Consider the following 13,071-nt stretch of genomic DNA (forward strand, 5'->3'; position numbering starts at 1 on the left):
GAAAGTTGTATCATCTTGCCAGCAGATCTCTATTAACAGAATTTATCCATTGTTTCAACCACCAAGTATGACAGAGTCTTTTTTTTTTCCCCTACCCCCAAATGGGTGTGTTCAGCACTGCCCCATGCAGGAGAAATCTGACTATAACAGGCTCAAGTGTGATCCACATCCCCAGAGGGCCTGCCTGGACTGTTAGTCCCTTCACCTTCCTCTTTTCTCCTTCTAGCTCACCTGTGATGGTGGCTGGGCAAAAAAAAAAAAAAAAAAAAAAAAAAAAAAACTCTTCATCCTTGAAGATATGGAAAGGGAAAGGCTGCAGGGGCTAAAGGGAGAGAATGAGCTGAGCACAGTTTCTGGACCACAATGTTTAATTTATTCCATAAACATTTATGGAAACTACCGCATGTAACGCATTGTTCCAAGCTCTGAGGAAATGCGTTGGAAAACAAACAAACCACCAAAGTCTCTGTTCTCATAGATAAAGATTATAACCTAGTGGCAGTTAAATGTTTGCGGAGTGAATGGTTGCCTAGGTGCAACAAATGCCAGAAGGGGTGGCAGCTGGGGGCAGCTATAGCTTCCCACTTTTTGTAGCTGTAAGTACGGACTTAACCCAAATCGGCTTCACCATCCCAACTGCCGGATTCCTGCGTGGCAAATGTAACCCATGTGTACTAGCTTTCTCACTCCATTTTATTTAAAATGTGAATTTAAAGCGCCTTTAGGAAAAGGAAAGGCTGAGGATGCCTGAGTGGACTGGCGCTCGGTACCATTACCTTTGAGCAGCTCAGATCAAACCTCTTCAAGAGAACCGCCAGGTGGCACCTGTAAGGCGCAGATGGAGAGACTCATTTGCCCCACACCCCACAGCCCGGAATAACCAGGCTGCGTGCCTTCCACCGTGGGCTTGCTGGCTAGGAAGTGGGGGAGTTTTAGTCTCCGTTCAGATTGCGTGATTGCGTACCCTGTTTTCCTGACACCCCAAACACCCCAAACACCCCAAACACCCCAAACGCGCAGAGTTCAGATTTCTCCCCACGCACCCGGGCTGCCAAAGGCGTGTCACACGCTGGCTAGGAGCAACTCGGCCTCAGTCACCAGCCGTGACGTGGGGGCTGGCGGTGGGCTGCGCAAGCTGGAAGCCCAGACAGTGTGCCCAGGTCATCCTCGCCAGACCTCCGCCCGGGCCAAGGCAGAGGAGTGGCAAGAGAGACGGGTCCCAGGGTGGTGGCAGGCTGAAGTCCGGGGCACCGGGGACACCTCCTCCCACTGTCCCCTCACCCCAAGTCTGGGCCGGCGCTGCCAGTGGCTGGGGTCTGGGGCACCTCCTCCCGCGGGTTTGAGACCCTTGTGGTTTCTCTGGGCCCGGTCTCAGCGTGGCAGCTCCGGGTCACCCCTCACCACCACTTTGCAGCTGTGCTCCCGCAGCCCAGGCTGGGCGGTCGTCCCCGCTTGCAGAGGGTCGGGGTGCAGGGTGCCAGCTCACGGAGCAAGCGTGTTTGGGTCATTTCGGGCTGAGCGCGGCCGGGGTAGCAACTCCACTCCATCAGTAGCGGGAAGCGAGCTGCGCCAGTTGCGAGACTGTCGCTGCCGCCGCCGCCTCTATTGGGCCGCTGGTGACATTGGGAGGAGACCGCTTGGAACGAGCGGAGGAGGAGGAAGAGGAGCAGGGAGGGTGGGGGTGGGGGGAGAAAGTAGCAATTGTGCCAGGGGGCGTGTGAGCAGCCGGAGAGGCGGCCGCGCTGGTGACAACTTCTCCGGGGCGCGCGCGGCGGGCGGGAGGGAGGGAGGGTTGGGAGCGAGCGCGGAGCGCGGCCGGAGCCGGGCGCCTGGGGGAGCCGCGGGAGCCTCGGGGAGCCGCGGCCCGCGCCCTGCGCCGCCGCCGCCTGCTCGCTTCCTCCGGGTTCTCAGCTCCGGGTGCTGAGGCTCCAGTCTATAAATAGCAGGTTACAGCTCCTGCTCTGCGCGCACACTCTCACAAGCGAACGCAGGAAAGTCAGGCTAAAAGTGTCTGCTGCTGCTGCCGCCCCCCACTCCGCCTCCGGGAGAGGTAATTACCCGCCTGGGATCCGAGGGCTCGGTGGGGATTTTTGCAGGGTGGCGTGGGCGATGGTGGGTGATTCCGGAGGCGTTGGAGCGCGTCTGAGAGCGTGGGGGCACGTCTTGGAAGGGGGGAACTGTCTGTTTTGTATTAAGTTTCCCAGTCTCACAGCCCCATAAGCCTCTCCAGCCCTGTCGCCTAAGGGGTGGGTGAGCTGTCTCTCCTTGGTGGCCGGGGTACCCCTGTCACCGTGCTTGCCCTGCCGCCGAGCGCCCCTCGGCCCGGCGAGCGCGCGGGTTCACCCTCTCGTTCACACTCACACTCTCTGGGCCCCGGGTAACTCTGAGCTCTGGCCTCGCTGACCTTCCCGGGCTGCGCCCACCTGCGCAGTCCCTTTGGAGAGGCCATGGTGGCCCCCGGGCTCGCTCTTATCCCCATCCCGGCCGCCTAGCTGCCGCCGCCCGCCTCGGGAGAAGTCGGCTTTAAGGCGAGGGGTGGGGTGGGGGGTGGGAGCGAGGGTGACTAGTGCTGAGGTTTCTGTTGCCCCATGTCCTGGGTTTTCCTAAAGGGCCCTTCTCCATGACCACCCCATCCTACCCCCAGAAACTCATTCGGGCAGAGAAGCCCAGCACGTCTCCTCTTGGCCACGGAGCATCCCTTGTCCTACTCCAGCGAGGTCTCACTAAGGGGGTTAGAAAGCGAGGGCCTGGGGTGAAGGCACAGGGGAGTGGGGGTGGGGGGAGGGGTCATCGTTTGGAGTCCGAAAACTGAGCTGCCAGCTGCGCAACCTTCCCGGCCCCTCTGGCAGGGAGGGCCCAGGCCGAAGGATGCCTAGGAGCTAGGGCTGGCTCCTGAGTGGACTTTCAGGCTTGCAGCGGGGAGGAAGACGAGGATGCTGGAGCTACACATACCTGTTTCTGCCCTTCCCCTGTGCCTGGGAAACCTCCTCCCTTCCGGGTGGGTGGTGGTTTCTGCCCTGAGGACACGGTGGAGAGGGACCTGCAGTTTCTGTTTGGGGACAGGAGGTTTTATGGGGTGAGGATGTGCATATTGATTAGGCTGTTGCTGCTGCTGCTGCTGCACAAAACTTACTGGAAAAAGCCAAGAGGGTTTTCTTTTACTCCTGTTCTAATGGTGCAGATTCACTCCTTTGCCACTGTTTTTTCTTCTCTGGAGCCAGGTCTTCCCCACTCTTTCTGAGATGTGTTATTTGAGGTCATTACATTTTATGACTCCAGGTGTTGCATTTTGCATATCTCCTTCCTCTCAGTATGACAGAACTTGTTTATAAAAGTGTGACTTTATAAAATAAGTAAAAGCCTAGAAGAGGATAAATTCATCTTCTTCCCCTCAAGATGGTACTAGATAGTCCTTTCATTGATGTGAAACTACATTTCAGAGACCGTGCTTGTAACAGGATTTTCTTAATGGTACCATTAAGAAATGGTAGTAATATGCCTTCATGCTAAAACGGCATATATAAGGTACAAAGACTCACCAATAGGGCAGCTGGCTGACAGTGTGCAAGAAGTTGGGTGTTAGGGTACTGGACAAGTGGGCATTGTCTCACTTAGTAGACAAAGAAAAGCTTACCTTGTGTTCCTTGGCAATATACTCCAGGACAACATTGACAATAAATCAGAGTAAATGACCAATAGCTTTATGATAAGTACATGAGTGTTAAAAATTAAACCGCTTGCATTTATAGTAATATAAAATACTACTGAAATGGAATGTCTTTTCAGCATATTTCTTTAAAATGTGATTTAGAAGATTGTCCTTGAAAGGTTATGAAATTTATATGTGAAGAGAGTCTAGATGCTCAGTGTCATTAGGAACCATGTACTGATTAGAATATGGCTTTTATCTTGGAAAAACGTTCTCTTCGATTAGGCAATAAGTCAATATTTATTTGTGATAAACTAATGACCAGTTAGAATGTACATATTTGTAACTGTGTTTTGCTTCTGAGTCTTTGATAAAACATAAGAAAAACCAGAGAGACCAAGTTTAGTCTTGTTCCTCTAGCTGTTTAAAGAACATGGTCAAAGTTATAGGCAGAAAGTACTTTTAAAATGTAGGATTTTAGCTTTACTTTGGGAGTGCCAATGGACCAATGACTTCCTTTATCATAAGATTTTTGTGAAAATACTCATAAACTCATCAGTTAAATTTGATTGTTAAACAATACTATTATATTTTAGTTGCATGAAGTGGAAACTCATTAAGCTTGGGAAAAAACATATTTGTTTTAATTGTGCAAATAGAGAGTATTTCATTTCTTTTTTGAGATTTGGGAGTTTCTTTGAGTAACGTAAGTCCCCCACATGGGCAACAGAGTTAACTTTTACTACTTTGAGGTAAAACCCAAGAGAGCAATTTTCCTAAAGACAGAAAAAAATGCAAACTGATCTCATATCTCTTAGCAACCAAGTGGATGTCAGTTTCCAAGTAGGTATCTGACATCTGAGAATACAACGTTAAAAAAATTATGAAATCATAATTAGTGAGTAAAATGCTCACTAAATATCCATCTATTACATTTTCTTATTTCACAGTGTGCAATCCCAGCCAGTACTAATATTAGATATACAAATATCATATTTTTGTAATCTTTGTGGAATAAGTCCTTGTCTTTCAAAACCATAGGGATTCTAATAGATAGAAATGTGCTATTTTAAATAATCTCAAGTTAAATGTTAATGTTCGGTTGAAAGCTATGTCTGTCTCTTCTGTATTCTGTGGTTTAATTTTTCAACATCTCCTAGCTTTCTAAAGCCCTAGGGAATTTTCCTCACAGGCCATTTTGTTACTACTTTTTGTTATGTTGCATTAGAAATCCTTGATTATAGAACTTCTATAATCCTTGATTATAGGATGCACTCATAAATATACATACTTCCATATTTAGGCTTAAGAAATGAGGTTATTAGATAAATGATTTCAGCTTAAACATTTATTTTTAGATAATTCCAAATGATGATGCTACGATTGCATTTTTTGTGTGTGCAAATACACATAGCCTTTGTTTTACAAAACTTAAATGAAGTATGTACTAGAAAACACACTAAGGTATGTGAGAAAATTCTAAGGAGTCTTCAGGGTCTTAGGCACAACTGTCATTTGAATTAAAATTTGTTATTCACTTTATACATTTTCACTACCTTGTAGATTAATAGGAACATAGATCAATAGGAATACTATAAAAATGTTTATGAAGTTTTATAATGATATCACAATATAATATAATATAATATAATATAATATAATATAATATAATATAATATAATATAATATAATATAATATAATATAATATAATATAATATAATATAATATATAATTGTATATTAGCTGCAACTGCAGTGGTTTTTCTTATATAAGGCATAGTTGTAACCACTATCTTATTTCCTAGCAGTATCCTTTTATAGATGATATACTGTAAGGCCAGTGGAATATCTAGGAGTTACAATTTTAGACTTTTTATTCCCTTGACTATAAGTTTACTGAACTTATAGTTTACTGAACATTGAGATGTCATGATAGATGTTATACCAACATAGCGTGAAGAGTTGGGTTTCAATATAATATGTGTTCTTAAATCATATTTTCCAAACTGAGTTTCTTAAATTGGAATATTTTGAGTAAATCTGTCTTCTGCATTGGCCAGCCATATCAACTGGGTGTCCTGATTTTGTGGTGAAGGCCTCAAAATAGCCCTTAGAGCCTCAGAGTAGCCTTGATAGAACTAAATGAAACAGCTGGCAGTAGTCATTTGGTTAAGCTGATTAAAGGAAATCTTGAGAAGTTTTCTAGATCATGTGGTTTTGATCAAAGATTCCTTTGGGAATTATCTAAATTAGTGGTTTCAAGGGGATGGAGGTAACACTTCCCTTAAAGGCAAAATTATTCCTCCCTTCCTCCTTCTCTACCTCGCTTTCTCCCTTCTTTCTTCTTTTCATCCAGTGGTCTATTTTTACCTGTCCTTCTGGGTATTAAAATGAAACAATGCAACAGGCCTAATATTGAAACTACTGAATGATATTCTTTATTGTCAACATTTCCAAGGATGGAAACATTTATAGCATATACAGTCAGCCTTACCACTCATGCTGATTTTGAATTATTGGAGCAAAAACAACATTGAAAAATATCTTCAAAGATCAAAATAAAAAATAGAATTCTTAAAAATTTCCATATATTGTTTTTGATATATCATTTATTTATAAACTTTAAATACTTTAGAAGGAGAACCTGAGATTTTAAGTTTTTCAAAAGGAGTGTGATTATTGAAAAGTTCAGTAATAGTGATTTAAAGGAACCCTTTTATTATTTTTCACCATTAAAAACTTAATTGAGGGGCACCTGGGTGCTCAGTCGGTTAAGCATCTGACTCTCGTTTTCGGCCCAGGTCATGGTCTCCTGGTTTGTGTGTCCAAGTCCTGAACCAGGCACTGCACTGACAGTGCAGAGTCTGCTTGGGATTCTCTCCCTCCCTCTCTATTTCCCTGCCCCCCCCTTCCCCAAATAGATAAACTTAAAACAAACCTTCATTTCCAGAAATGAGTCTTTCACTTTTCACTTTAGTTCTTAAAATAGGTAGTTATGTGCATTAACTAGACCAAGCTGGGGACTACCGTTGCAGAATACAATGAAGCAAATCAGATGTATTCCCTAACCACAGCAAAGTCACCTAATGCAATCCTTGCCTTAATCTAGTCTTTCAGATGGTTCTCATTTTGTGTGTGTGTGTGTGTGTGTGTGGCTTTATGTTTCTGGCCAAAAGATCAGAGATGACCTCTAGTGATTAGCACAACTAAAACACAAAAATTATTCACCTCTGGGAAAATAAAGTGGAAATGAAAACCAGTGGCATCTGAAATTGAAATTATAACCTGTAGATGAAGCAAGATGATAGCTATGCCCTTAACAAAGCTTGCACATGTCGTTAGTGATTATTTAGCATCCTATGATGCCTTTTTAAACATCTTAATATGTCAAACTTGCTAATCACATATTTCACTAAGAACATCAACATGCATCATATTCATGATAGAGTATGTTGCATACTTGATGCACCTTATTAAAAAATAACTTAAAAACATTTAAAAAATTTGTCTTCAATAACAAAACCTGTAGCTTTTTATATTTAATAATCTAATCAGATCTTTCTCACCTGAATTTATGAGACAGAGTTGATTTTTATGGTATGTGTAATTTCACTTATTTTAATAGCCTTCTTATATTGAATGAATTATGAAAAATATGTTTCATATCCGTCTTTCTGGATAAATTTGCTTTAAAACAGAGCATTTCCCCTTTCCTGAAGACACCCATTGTGTATTTGGAGTTAAAAAGACATTTAGCACTAGGTGGCAGTGTGCAATGCTTAGTAGCCTTGTGTCATTTTAATTGCAATATATTCATTATTAAAGCTTTTCTTTTAAGCAGAATTTATTTATGTTGTGAGTGTGTTAATGAAATTAAAATCAACATGAAGCTAAATCTTTAGCAGTATATTTAGAAGATCTATTGTCTGTGAGACTTTAAAGATTTGATTGTAATATTTAACATACACTGCTTTTTATGTGGGGTCTGCTTATAGGAGGAATTATTAGGAATTAATGGAATTAAATGTGCCAGAATTCTGCTTATGACTAAGAGAAAAGGAAAAATTAAGTGAACATGATAGAAAAAAAAAAGGCCATTCTAAAATAGCCATCTTATTAACCATTTGTATGGTTTTTTAAAATTATTTTTTTAATGTTTATTTATTTTTGAGAGACAGAGACAGAATGTGAATGGGGTTGGGGCAGTGAGACAGGGAGACACAGAATTTGAAGCAGGCTCCAGGCTCTGAGTTGTCAGCACAGAGCCTGACATGGGACTCGAACCCATGAACCATGAGAGCATGGCTTGAGCCAAAGTCGGACACTTAACCGAGCCACCCAGGTGCCCCTGTTTAATTAACCATTTGTATTTTAATCCTAATCCTCTCAGTATACAAGCTGAACAAAAAAATTTTCTTCTAGGAGGTTGAAGGCTATAATTGTTAATTTTTCTCTATCTCATTGTCTTTGGGACAATGCAAAAGAAAAAAACAAGTGCAGATTGTCTCACTGACGCTTCAGCAGATCCCCTAGTATCCTCTGTAATAGTGATTTCCTGGGCACCACAATAATCAAATTGGATTAGCTACGTAGCACTACAATTTGTTGGTTGTGAGGATAGCTGAAGTTTATCTACACCATTTGTTGTTGTTGTTGTTGTTGTTAATCTAGATGTATGTATCTCTTTCTTTGGCTAAATGATTAAACTGTGGGTCATGGAAGAGTTAATGAATTTATTCCACCCTCCAGACACCAGAATGGGACCTCTGCATTGTTTAGCAATCCTGGTTGTAACCCTCCTCATGTTCAATTTGGTAAGCGTTTCAGCCGTGTTTACTGGACATAGATTTATGGAAATGGAGACCAAGGAAAAAGTTAATCAATATAAATTGGCATGATTAAGAAATATACTCCTTTAAAAAACTTCTTACTGCATAAAATTTCAAACATAATAAAAACAGAATAGTATGACAAACTCCCATGTACCCTTCTTCCACCTTTAATAACTGTCAAATCATGGCTATTCTTGTGTCATCTGCAATTCCACTCCCTCTTCCCCTCCCTCAAATTTTTGAAAGCAAATCCTAGATATTATATCAAAGGAAATACACTTGTGAAGTAGTTATTTACAAAAGCAGTTATTGTATGAAGAGGAATTTTAAAAATAATTGCTGCAGTTAAAACACAGCATATTTCTCTTTAAAAAGTCTGAAATCTTGGTGTTAGGTAAATTAAGCACTTGACTTTGTTTCTGAAAAATATGGTGGACTTTATATAATTAGGGAATGAATTTCAATTTAGGTTCTACGTCACATATTTTTTGTGATCACCAGAAGTGTATAGTAATGTTCCTTAAACATGTTAAATTTGTGTACATGTTAGTACATACTCCATAAACCAATCGCTGCATTCGGCTTCTTAGATTAAGACAATGTAGACTGTCTGCATACCTTATAACCACAGTTCTCTTATATAACATTTTCCTTCTAAAGAGGCAGACATCGAGCACGCTCTTGGTATGCAAGAATTTAGTTTGCATGAGTCAAGATTTTACCATTCATCTTAAAGGAGCATGACATATAGTAATCTCTAGTTTCTCTGAGGCATAAATTTAAGTCGCTCAGTCCTGTAAACTGGTCTTTCAAGGAATGAGTTTAGTCAGTGGCCCAAAGGTAACATGGCACTTCACTTTCTAAGGCTAATAATTTCCCCTGGTGAGTGTATTTGAGAACTTGGAAAACTGAGAAATTGTTTGGTCCTCCCCTTTGCGAATATCATGGATATTCTAAAATATACCTTTTAGATTTTAAGGAGAGTTAGAGTTTTAAATAAATAAAATTCTTTCAGGTTTCAAAAAATTGATTCAAAAAATTACCACTATGTGTAAATCTTTGTGACATATGTCTAAGAAAAAATATAATTCCATTGTAGAGAAAACAAGTAATTTGTACTGAAAGAGTTTATGCCATGCCATCTATGCCATATTCTTCATATGTATAAATTATGTATGAAGAAAAGCCCCTGTATACTTTCCTTAATACTAGACACATGATTTTTGGCTTTTTTTTGAAATTACTATAATGTTTTCTTTCCTGGACTATGTTTTAAGGCTGCTTCCCAATTTATTCATGCTATTCATATTTCCATTTCACATTTTATATTTGGGTAGGAGTGAAGAATGGTACATACTTAGAATGGTGTAATGAGAAATAATTGAGCCAGTTGGCTTCTAGTTGATTTGACTTCTGCGATTCTTTCTTTCCTTTTTTTTTCCCCACTCATTTTTTCCCTTGATTATAAATGTAATAAATCTCCACTGAAAAAAATTTGGCAAGTAGAGACAAGTCTAAAGAGTCAGAAAAAAATCACCCGAAGACAGTATTGTTAACATTTAATCATATTTCTTTCTAGGATTTTCTAGAATTCTTTTACAAAAATTGAGATTAAACTGTGTGCAAGGTGTGTGTGTGTGTGTGTGTGTGTGTGTGTGTGTGTGAAATGAGTGTTCTGATTTTTTTTTCCACTTAGACTTATGTTGTTCAATTCAGTTTAGAATTTGATTGAGCAATGTGCCAGGTACTATGCTAAACTCTGTTCTGGTTTACTGCAATGAACAAAAGAAAATCATGTTTCCCATGCTTTTAAATAATTTCTCTATCATTTTTTTAATTGCTATTTGGTAGTTAGGCATATGGGTCTTTATCATTTGTTTAATTATTCTCTCAGCTTATTGCCCACCACCCCCTTTGCTGTTATCACACTGGGATGAATATTTTCTATATGACCTCATTTTCTGATATTCCTTGTCTGTATTTTTCACTGTTTCTAAGGAGTGATTTCTAGAAGTAGTATACTGGACAAAGGATATTAGCTTTTTAAAAACTTCTTACACATATTGCCAAATGACCCTTCCAGAAAGATTGCGCCCATTTCCATTCTCCCTGGAAGTACACAAGTAATACCTCCATCCTCACCAGCACTGATGGATATTATTATTTTTAAAAATTTTGTTATTGGGAAAAGTGAAGATGATCGTTAACACCATCAACAATATCATCATCAATAATAACAATAATAACACTTACTGAGTATCTCCTACAGGCCCTTCATCACGCAAGACCTTTGTATTATCTCATTTAATCTTTATACGACAACTGTAAGAGGAGAAGGATATTGTCATCCCACTTTAAAGCAGGAAACTTATATTTTGTGAAGTGAAGTGATTTACCCCAGGTCATGCAACTAGAAAGTGGTAGAATTAGGTCTTGGACAGTAATTGATTTTACTTTAAATCCAGGCTTTAAAGGACTACATTCTTCTTGTACTATTTGATGAGGTGAGGCTGAACACTTCTGAAATGCTTATTTTCATTTATACTTTATTTTTTAATATTAACTCCTATTTTTAGCCTGTTTGTGTATCGGGACCTTGGTTTTCTTTTCATCAGTTTTAATGTCCTTTATGAATTAGGGACACTGTTTCTTTGTCATTTACGTCATCTATACTGTTTTCTTTCTTATTTTCTTTAACATATAAAAGTTGAAAACGTGTCTAGTGAAGTTGAAAGTTGTATTTTCTGCTGTTGCTTATTTTGCCTAGACAATACTTTGTCTCATTCAAATTCACAGATTAATATTTCCCTGGATTGTTCTTTCCTTGAAACAATTTATATCCAGTTCTTTAATGATTTTTTTTCTCGAGTCCACCCAACATCGTGACAGCATGTGGTGTGAGATGAGAATTAAATTGATTTCCTCCTAAAAATAGTTAAGCATTTTCCAGCAGCCATTTTGGAATAATCCATTCGTTTCCCATTTATTTGTGTTTCTATCACGTATCATATATTATCATATTGTGGGAGTAGACACATATAGACTCCTACAAAGTGGGTTTCTGCTTCTGGTATACTTATTTTATTCTAGTTTTCTGTCAGTTCTTTTATTAATATTGCACAGATTTAAATGTTTTTATTTACTTAATATCTGGTAGGATTGATACCCTCTTCTTGTTTTCTCTGTGTTTATGTGTAGCTTTAAGACATTCTTACCGATATTTCTTCCAGACCATTTTAGAATAATTTGGTAAAACTGCCCCCCCCGTTTTGGAATTTTAATTGAAATTTTGTTGAGTATATAAATGAAATTGAGGCGAATTGACAACTTTACAAGATTTAGTCTTCTAAATCTAAATCAGGAACCTGGTGTGCCTCTCAAGCAAAATCTTAATTTGGGGAACTTTTCATGCTATATGTAAGGACTTGTGTTAGACATCAATTATTTTCCTTTTCTGTGTTTCACTCTTCAAACTGACTAAGAATAATACAGCCTGCCCTATGCGCAATAGGCTCACATTAGCTTTGCTCATCCATATTCACGTTTGGCCTGATAGCATCTCAGTTGTCCCTGAGAGGGAGGGACCCAGGAGGCCTGAAGTCTTCTCTTCCCCATTACTGGGCTACAACCTTGCTCTAAATATATATTTAGTTTAAATTCTCTTACTTAAATTATCCCAAGAAAATACATTTAGTATAAATATTTAAAACATCAGTATGAATAATAGTTCAGCTTCTTTAACAGCTCACTAATGAGATGTCATAAAATTGTCCAAAGTATGTATTACTTTGTATATCAAAGAACATATAAGGCAGAAAACATTTCTTAGTTTGATATTTGGTTTCTAGTTGTCAAATTCAACATAATTACCTCTAAAGTCGTCAATTTTGGCCCATTACAATGGGGTGGCAGGGGTGCACACCTAGCCTGAAGCTGTAGCTTATTCATCTGTGTCTAAACTCTAGGTATAGGGCTTTTGAAAATGGAAATCTGGAAGTATTTTCATATACACCGTTTGTTTAGTCTTCCTTAAATGCTACATAGCTGTATACTCCCACTCTCTCCCATTGACCCTGGTATATTAAACAAGTTGCATATTGGGATCATACAGAAGAGAAAGCCTTGAGTTTGTACTAACTTGAGTCCTCCAGGTTTTCTTGAAGGGGAGACTTATTTATCTCAGGATAATGGATTCTACTTCAGCTGGTGTTGTGTCTCAGGAAGCTGCAAATAGATGAGTAGGAGAAGTTATTATGTGTATGTGGAGGGGAGGGGGCGCTCCAGGCCCCTTCATCTATACTTCTCTTCTACGTGGTGCAATTGTGCATGTAAGTTATATATGAGCTATAAATATTGGGGTATGGTGAGAACCATGTTCATTTCCCTGCCGCAAACTGCAAGGGCTCCCCCATGGATGGGTCACCAAGCCAGATTTTACTAACATCCACTTTCTATTTCATAAGCTAGATAATTGAGCACAACAACAAATGAAGACAAGAGAAAAGCTTATAATTTGCTTCTGTTAAGATTTTCTAATTTCCATGCTTAGGTTTATACATTTCTTCTTAGTTGAATGTTTGAAGCAACAAT

The 13,071-nt window shown here is 39.9% G+C and overlaps 1 protein-coding gene across 6 annotated transcripts in view; it reads left to right on the top strand.

The window, feature by feature from the left end:
* The first annotated feature begins 1,803 nt into the window (after window positions 1-1,803).
* Window positions 1,804-13,071, top strand: part of INPP4B (inositol polyphosphate-4-phosphatase type II B) — a 764,537-nt gene continuing 753,269 nt past the window's right edge. For 4 of the 6 annotated variants that reach the window (XM_045055824.1, XM_019828926.3, XM_045055818.1 and 1 more), the window contains exon 1: window positions 1,804-2,050. The gene's annotated coding sequence lies outside the window, so the exon portion shown is untranslated. The remainder of the gene's footprint in view (window positions 2,051-13,071) is intronic. The other 2 variants (XM_019828929.2, XM_019828930.2) reach the window with 1 other exon arrangement.

The sequence above is a fragment of the Felis catus genome, chromosome B1 (assembly GCF_018350175.1).
Source record: "Felis catus isolate Fca126 chromosome B1, F.catus_Fca126_mat1.0, whole genome shotgun sequence".
In the NCBI taxonomy this organism is placed as follows: Eukaryota; Metazoa; Chordata; class Mammalia; order Carnivora; family Felidae; genus Felis; species Felis catus.